The following is a 7,586-nucleotide window of genomic DNA, read 5'->3' as shown; positions in this document are numbered from 1 at the left end:
TGTTGTCAGGGCTGACTGTTGTCCTCTACTGGTTCCTGTTCCTCAGTGAGGAGTTTACCTCCTCTACTGGTTCCTGTTCCTCAGTGAGTTCACCTCCTCTACTGGTTCCTGTTCCTCAGTGAGTTTACCTCCACTACTGGTTCCTGTTCCTCAGTGAGGAGTTTACCTCCACTACTGGTTCCTGTTCCTCAGTGAGGAGTTTACCTCCACTACTGGTTCCTGTTCCTCAGTGAGTTTAACTCCTCTACTGGTTCCTGTTCCTCAGTGAGGAGTTTACCTCCTCTACTGGTTCCTGTTCCTCAGTGAGGAGTTTACCTCCTCTACTGGTTCCTGTTCCTCAGTGAGTTCACCTCCTCTACTGGTTCCTGTTCCTCAGTGAGTTTACCTCCTCTACTGGTTCCTGTTCCTCAGTGAGTTCACCTCCTCTACTGGTTCCTGTTCCTCAGTGAGTTTACCTCCTCTACTGGTTCCTGTTCCTCAGTGAGTTCACCTCCTCTACTGGTTCCTGTTCCTCAGTGAGTTTACCTCCACTACTGGTTCCTGTTCCTCAGTGAGGAGTTTACCTCCACTACTGGTTCCTGTTCCTCAGTGAGGAGTTTACCTCCACTACTGGTTCCTGTTCCTCAGTGAGTTTACCTCCACTACAGGTTCCTGTTCCTCAGTGAGTTTACCTCCACTACAGGTTCCTGTTCCTCAGTGAGTTTACCTCCTCTACTGGTTCCTGTTCCTCAGTGAGGAGTTTACCTCCTCTACTGGTTCCTGTTCCTCAGTGAGGAGTTTACCTCCTCTACTGGTTCCTGTTCCTCAGTGAGGAGTTTACCTCCACTACTGGTTCCTGTTCCTCAGTGAGGAGTTTACCTCCTCTACTGGTTCCTGTTCCTCAGTGAGGAGTTTACCTCCACTACTGGTTCCTGTTCCTCAGTGAGTTTACTTCCACTACTGGTTCCTGTTCCTCAGTGAGTTCACCTCCTCTACTGGTTCCTGTTCCTCAGTGAGTTTACCTCCACTACTGGTTCCTGTTCCTCAGTGAGGAGTTTTCCTCCTCTACTGGTTCCTGTTCCTCAGTGAGTTTACCTCCACTACTGGTTCCTGTTCCTCAGTGAGGAGTTTACCTCCACTACTGGTTCCTGTTCCTCAGTGAGGAGTTTACCTCCACTACTGGTTCCTGTTCCTCAGTGAGGAGTTTACCTCCTCTACTGGTTCCTGTTCCTCAGTGAAGAGTTTACCTCCACTACTGGTTCCTGTTCCTCAGTGAGTTTACTTCCACTACTGGTTCCTGTTCCTCAGTGAGTTCACCTCCTCTACTGGTTCCTGTTCCTCAGTGAGTTCACCTCCACTACTGGTTCCTGTTCCTCAGTGAGGAGTTTGCCTACACTACTGGTTCCTGTTCCTCAGTGAGGAGTTTACCTCCACTACTGGTTCCTGTTCCTCAGTGAGGAGTTTACCTCCACTACTGGTTCCTGTTCCTGAGTGAGGAGTTTACCTCCTCTACTGGTTCCTGTTCCTCAGTGAGGAGTTTACCTCCTCTACTGGTTCCTGTTCCTCAGTGAGTTTACCTCCTCTACTGGTTCCTGTTCCTCAGTGAGGAGTTTACCTCCTCTACTGGTTCCTGTTCCTCAGTGAGGAGTTTACCTCCACTACTGGTTCCTGTTCCTCAGTGAGTTTACCTCCTCTACTGGTTCCTGTTCCTCAGTGAGTTTACCTCCACTACTGGTTCCTGTTCCTCAGTGAGGAGTTTACCTCCACTACTGGTTCCTGTTCCTCAGTGAGGAGTTTACCTCCACTACTGGTTCCTGTTCCTCAGTGAGGAGTTTACCTCCACTACTGGTTCCTGTTCCTCAATGAGGAGTTTACCTCCTCTACTGGTTCCTGTTCCTCAGTGAGGAGTTTACCTCCTCTACTGGTTCCTGTTCCTCAGTGAGGAGTTTACCTCCTCTACTGGTTTCTGTTCCTCAGTGAGGAGTTTACCTCCACTACTGGTTCCTGTTCCTCAGTGTGGAGTTCACCTCCACTACTGGTTCCTGTTCCTCAGTGAGTTTACATCCTCTACTGGTTCCTGTTCCTCAGTGAGGAGTTTGTCTCCACTACTGGTTCCTGTTCCTCAGTGAGAAGTTTACCTCCACTACTGGTTCCTGTTCCTCAGTGAGAAGTTTACCTCCACTACTGGTTCCTGTTCCTCAGTGAGGAGTTTACCTCCACTACTGGTTCCTGTTCCTCAGTGAGGAGTTTACCTCCACTACTGGTTCCTGTTCCTCAGTGAGGAGTTTACCTCCACTACTGGTTCCTGTTCCTCAGTGAGGTGTTTACCTCCACTACTGGTTCCTGGTCCTCAGTGAGGAGTTTACCTCCACTACTGGTTCCTGTTCCTCAGTGAGTTTACCTCCACTACTGGTTCCTGTTCCTCAGTGAGTTTACCTCCACTACTGGTTCCTGTTCCTCAGTGAGTTTACCTCCTCTACTGGTTCCTGTACCTCAGTGAGCAGTTTACCTCCTCTACTGGTTCCTGTTCCTCAGTGAGGAGTTTACCTCCACTACTGGTTCCTGTTCCTCAGTGAGTTTACCTCCACTACTGGTTCCTGTTCCTCAGTGAGGAGTTTACCTCCACTACTGGTTCCTGTTCCTCAGTGAGGAGTTTACCTCCACTACTGGTTCCTGTTCCTCAGTGAGTTTACCTCCACTACTGGTTCCTGTTCCTCAGTGAGTTTACCTCCACTACTGGTTCCTGTTCCTCAGTGAGGAGTTTACCTCCTCTACTGGTTCCTGTTCCTCAGTGAGTTTACCTCCTCTACTTGTTCCTGTTACTCAGTGAGGAGTTTACCTCCTCTACTGGTTCCTGTTCCTCAGTGAGTTTACCTCCTCTACTTGTTCCTGTTACTCAGTGAGGAGTTTACCTCCTCTACTGGTTCCTGTTCCTCAGTGAGGAGTTTACCTCCTCTACTGGTTCCTGTTCCTCAGTGAGGAGTTACCTCCACTACTGGTTCCTGTTCCTCAGTGAGGAGTTTACCTCCTCTACTGGTTCCTGTTCCTCAGTGAGGAGTTTACCTCCTCTACTGGTTCCTGTTCCTCAGTGAGGAGTTTACCTCCTCTACTGGTTCCTGTTCCTCAGTGAGGAGTTTACCTCCACTACTGGTTCCTGTTCCTCAGTGAGTTTACCTCCACTACTGGTTCCTGTTCCTTAGTGAGTTTACATCCTCTACTGGTTCCTGTTCCTCAGTGAGGAGTTTACCTCCTCTACTGGTTCCTGTTCCTCAGTGAGGAGTTTACCTCCACTACTGGTTCCTGTTCCTCAGTGAGGAGTTTACCTCCACTACTGGTTCCTGTTCCTCAGTGAGGAGTTTACCTCCTCTACTGGTTCCTGTTCCTCAGTGAGGAGTTTACCTCCACTACTGGTTCCTGTTCCTCAGTGAGGAGTTTACCTCCTCTATTGGTTCCTGTTCCTCAGTGAGGAGTTTACCTCCACTACTGGTTCCTGTTCCTCAGTCAGGAGTTCACCTCCTCTACTGGTTCCTGTTCCTCAGTGAGTTTACCTCCACTACTGGTTCCTGTTCCTCAGTGAGGAGTTTGCCTCCACTACTGGTTCCTGTTCCTCAGTGAGGAGTTTACCTCCACTACTGGCTCCTGTTCCTCAGTGAGGAGTTAACCTCCACTACTGGTTCCTGTTCCTCAGTGAGTTTACCTCCTCTACTGGTTCCTGTTCCTCAGTGAGGAGTTTACCTCCACTACTGGTTCCTGTTCCTCAGTGAGTTTACCTCCTCTACTGGTTCCTGTTCCTCAGTGAGGAGTTTACCTCATCTACTGGTTCCTGTTCCTCAGTGAGGAGTTTACCTCCACTACTGGTTCCTGTTCCTCAGTGAGGAGTTTACCTCCTCTACTGGTTCCTGTTCCTCAGTGAGGAGTTTACCTCCACTACTGGTTCCTGTTCCTCAGTGAGGAGTTTACCTCCACTACTGGTTCCTGTTCCTCAGTGAGTTTAACTCCTCTACTGGTTCCTGTTCCTCAGTGAGGAGTTTACCTCCTCTACTGGTTCCTGTTCCTCAGTGAGGAGTTTACCTCCTCTACTGGTTCCTGTTCCTCAGTGAGGAGTTTACCTCCACTACTGGTTCCTGTTCCTGAGTGAGGATTTTACCTCCTCTACTGGTTCCTGTTCCTCAGTGAGTTCACCTCCTCTACTGGTTCCTGTTCCTCAGTGAGGACTTTACCTCCACTACTGGTTCCTGTTCCTCAGTGAGGAGTTTACCTTCACTACTGGTTCCTGTTCCTCAGTGAGTTTACATCCTCTACTGGTTCCTGTTCCTCAGTGAGTTCACCTCCTCTACTGGTTCCTGTTCCTCAGTGAGGACTTTACCTCCACTACTGGTTCCTGTTCCTCAGTGAGGAGTTTACCTCCACTACTGGTTCCTGTTCCTCAGTGAGGAGTTTACCTCCTCTACTGGTTCCTGTTCCTCAGTGAGGAGTTTACCTCCACTAGTGGTTCCTGTTCCTCAGTGAGGAGTTTACCTCCTCTACTGGTTCCTGTTCCTCAGTGAGGAGTTTACCTCCACTACTGGTTCCTGTTCCTCAGTGAGTTTACCTCCACTACAGGTTCCTGTTCCTCAGTGAGTTTACCTCCACTACAGGTTCCTGTTCCTCAGTGAGTTTACCTCCTCTACTGGTTCCTGTTCCTCAGTGAGGAGTTTACCTCCTCTACTGGTTCCTGTTCCTCAGTGAGGAGTTTACCTCCTCTACTGGTTCCTGTTCCTCAGTGAGGAGTTTACCTCCACTACTGGTTCCTGTTCCTCAGTGAGGAGTTTACCTCCTCTACTGGTTCCTGTTCCTCAGTGAGGAGTTTACCTCCACTACTGGTTCCTGTTCCTCAGTGAGTTTACTTCCACTACTGGTTCCTGTTCCTCAGTGAGTTCACCTCCTCTACTGGTTCCTGTTCCTCAGTGAGTTTACCTCCACTACTGGTTCCTGTTCCTCAGTGAGGAGTTTTCCTCCTCTACTGGTTCCTGTTCCTCAGTGAAGAGTTTACCTCCTCTACTGGTTCCTGTTCCTCAGTGAGGAGTTTACATCCACTACTGGTTCCTGTTCCTCAGTGAGGAGTTTGCCTCCACTACTGGTTCCTGTTCCTCAGTGAGGAGTTTACCTCCACTACTGGTTCCTGTTCCTCAGTGAGGAGTTTACCTCCACTACTGGTTCCTGTTCCTCAGTGAGTTTACCTCCTCTACTGGTTCCTGTTCCTCAGTGAGGAGTTTACCTCATCTACTGGTTCCTGTTCCTCAGTGAGGAGTTTACCTCCACTACTGGTTCCTGTTCCTCAGTGAGGAGTTTACCTCCTCTACTGGTTCCTGTTCCTCAGTGAGGAGTTTACCTCCACTACTGGTTCCTGTTCCTCAGTGAGGAGTTTACCTCCACTACTGGTTCCTGTTCCTCAGTGAGTTTAACTCCTCTACTGGTTCCTGTTCCTCAGTGAGGAGTTTACCTCCTCTACTGGTTCCTGTTCCTCAGTGAGGAGTTTACCTCCTCTACTGGTTCCTGTTCCTCAGTGAGGAGTTTACCTCCACTACTGGTTCCTGTTCCTGAGTGAGGATTTTACCTCCTCTACTGGTTCCTGTTCCTCAGTGAGTTCACCTCCTCTACTGGTTCCTGTTCCTCAGTGAGGACTTTACCTCCACTACTGGTTCCTGTTCCTCAGTGAGGAGTTTACCTTCACTACTGGTTCCTGTTCCTCAGTGAGTTTACATCCTCTACTGGTTCCTGTTCCTCAGTGAGTTCACCTCCTCTACTGGTTCCTGTTCCTCAGTGAGGACTTTACCTCCACTACTGGTTCCTGTTCCTCAGTGAGGAGTTTACCTCCTCTACTGGTTCCTGTTCCTCAGTGAGGAGTTTACCTCCACTACTGGTTCCTGTTCCTCAGTGAGGAGTTTACCTCCACTACTGGTTCCTGTTCCTCTGTGAGGAGTTTACCTCCTCTACTGGTTCCTGTTCCTCAGTGAGGAGTTTACCTCCTCTACTGGTTCCTGTTCCTCAGTGAGGAGTTTACCTCCACTACTGGTTCCTGTTCCTCAGTGAGGAGTTTACCTCCACTACTGGTTCCTGTTCCTCAGTGAGGAGTTTACATCCTCTACTGGTTCCTGTTCCTCAGTGAGGAGTTTACCTCCACTACTGGTTCCTGTTCCTCAGTGAGGAGTTTACCTCCTCTACTGGTTCCTGTTCCTCAGTGAAGAGTTTACCTCCTCTACTGGTTCCTGTTCCTCAGTGAGGAGTTTACCTCCACTACTGGTTCCTGTTCCTCCGTGAGGAGTTTACCTCCACTACTGGTTCCTGTTCCTCAGTGAGGAGTTTACCTCCACTACTGGTTCCTGTTCCTCCGTGAGGAGTTTACCTCCTCTACTGGTTCCTGTTCCTCAGTGAGTTTACCTCCTCTACTGGTTCCTGTTCCTCAGTGAGGAGTTTACCTCCACTACTGGTTCCTGTTCCTCAGTGAGGAGTTTACCTCCTCTACTGGTTCCTGTTCCTCAGTGAGGAGTTTACCTCCACTACTGGTTCCTGTTCCTCAGTGAGTTTACTTCCACTACTGGTTCCTGTTCCTCAGTGAGTTCACCTCCTCTACTGGTTCCTGTTCCTCAGTGAGTTTACCTCCACTACTGGTTCCTGTTCCTCAGTGAGGAGTTTTCCTCCTCTACTGGTTCCTGTTCCTCAGTGAGGAGTTTACCTCCTCTACTGGTTCCTGTTCCTCAGTGAGTTCACCTCCTCTACTGGTTCCTGTTCCTCAGTGAGTTTACCTCCACTACTGGTTCCTGTTCCTCAGTGAGGAGTTTACCTCCACTACTGGTTCCTGTTCCTCAGTGAGGAGTTTTCCTCCACTACTGGTTCCTGTTCCTCAGTGAGTTTACCTCCACTACAGGTTCCTGTTCCTCAGTGAGTTTACCTCCACTACAGGTTCCTGTTCCTCAGTGAGTTTACCTCCACTACAGGTTCCTGTTCCTCAGTGAGTTTACCTCCTCTACTGGTTCCTGTTCCTCAGTGAGGAGTTTACCTCCTCTACTGGTTCCTGTTCCTCAGTGAGGAGTTTACCTCCTCTACTGGTTCCTGTTCCTCAGTGAGGAGTTTACCTCCACTACTGGTTCCTGTTCCTCAGTGAGGAGTTTACCTCCTCTACTGGTTCCTGTTCCTCAGTGAGGAGTTTACCTCCACTACTGGTTCCTGTTCCTCAGTGAGTTTACTTCCACTACTGGTTCCTGTTCCTCAGTGAGTTCACCTCCTCTACTGGTTCCTGTTCCTCAGTGAGTTTACCTCCACTACTGGTTCCTGTTCCTCAGTGAGGAGTTTTCCTCCTCTACTGGTTCCTGTTCCTCAGTGAGTTTACCTCCTCTACTGGTTCCTGTTCCTCAGTGAGTTCACCTCCTCTACTGGTTCCTGTTCCTCAGTGAGTTTACCTCCACTACTGGTTCCTGTTCCTCAGTGAGGAGTTTACCTCCACTACTGGTTCCTGTTCCTCAGTGAGGAGTTTACCTCCACTACTGGTTCCTGTTCCTCAGTGAGGAGTTTACCTCCTCTACTGGTTCCTGTTCCTCAGTGAGGAGTTTACCTCCACTACTGGTTCC

Source organism: Blennius ocellaris (genome assembly GCF_963422515.1).
Source record: "Blennius ocellaris genome assembly, chromosome: 5".
NCBI classification, from domain to species: domain Eukaryota; kingdom Metazoa; phylum Chordata; class Actinopteri; order Blenniiformes; family Blenniidae; genus Blennius; species Blennius ocellaris.
This window is presented reverse-complemented; position numbering follows the sequence as displayed.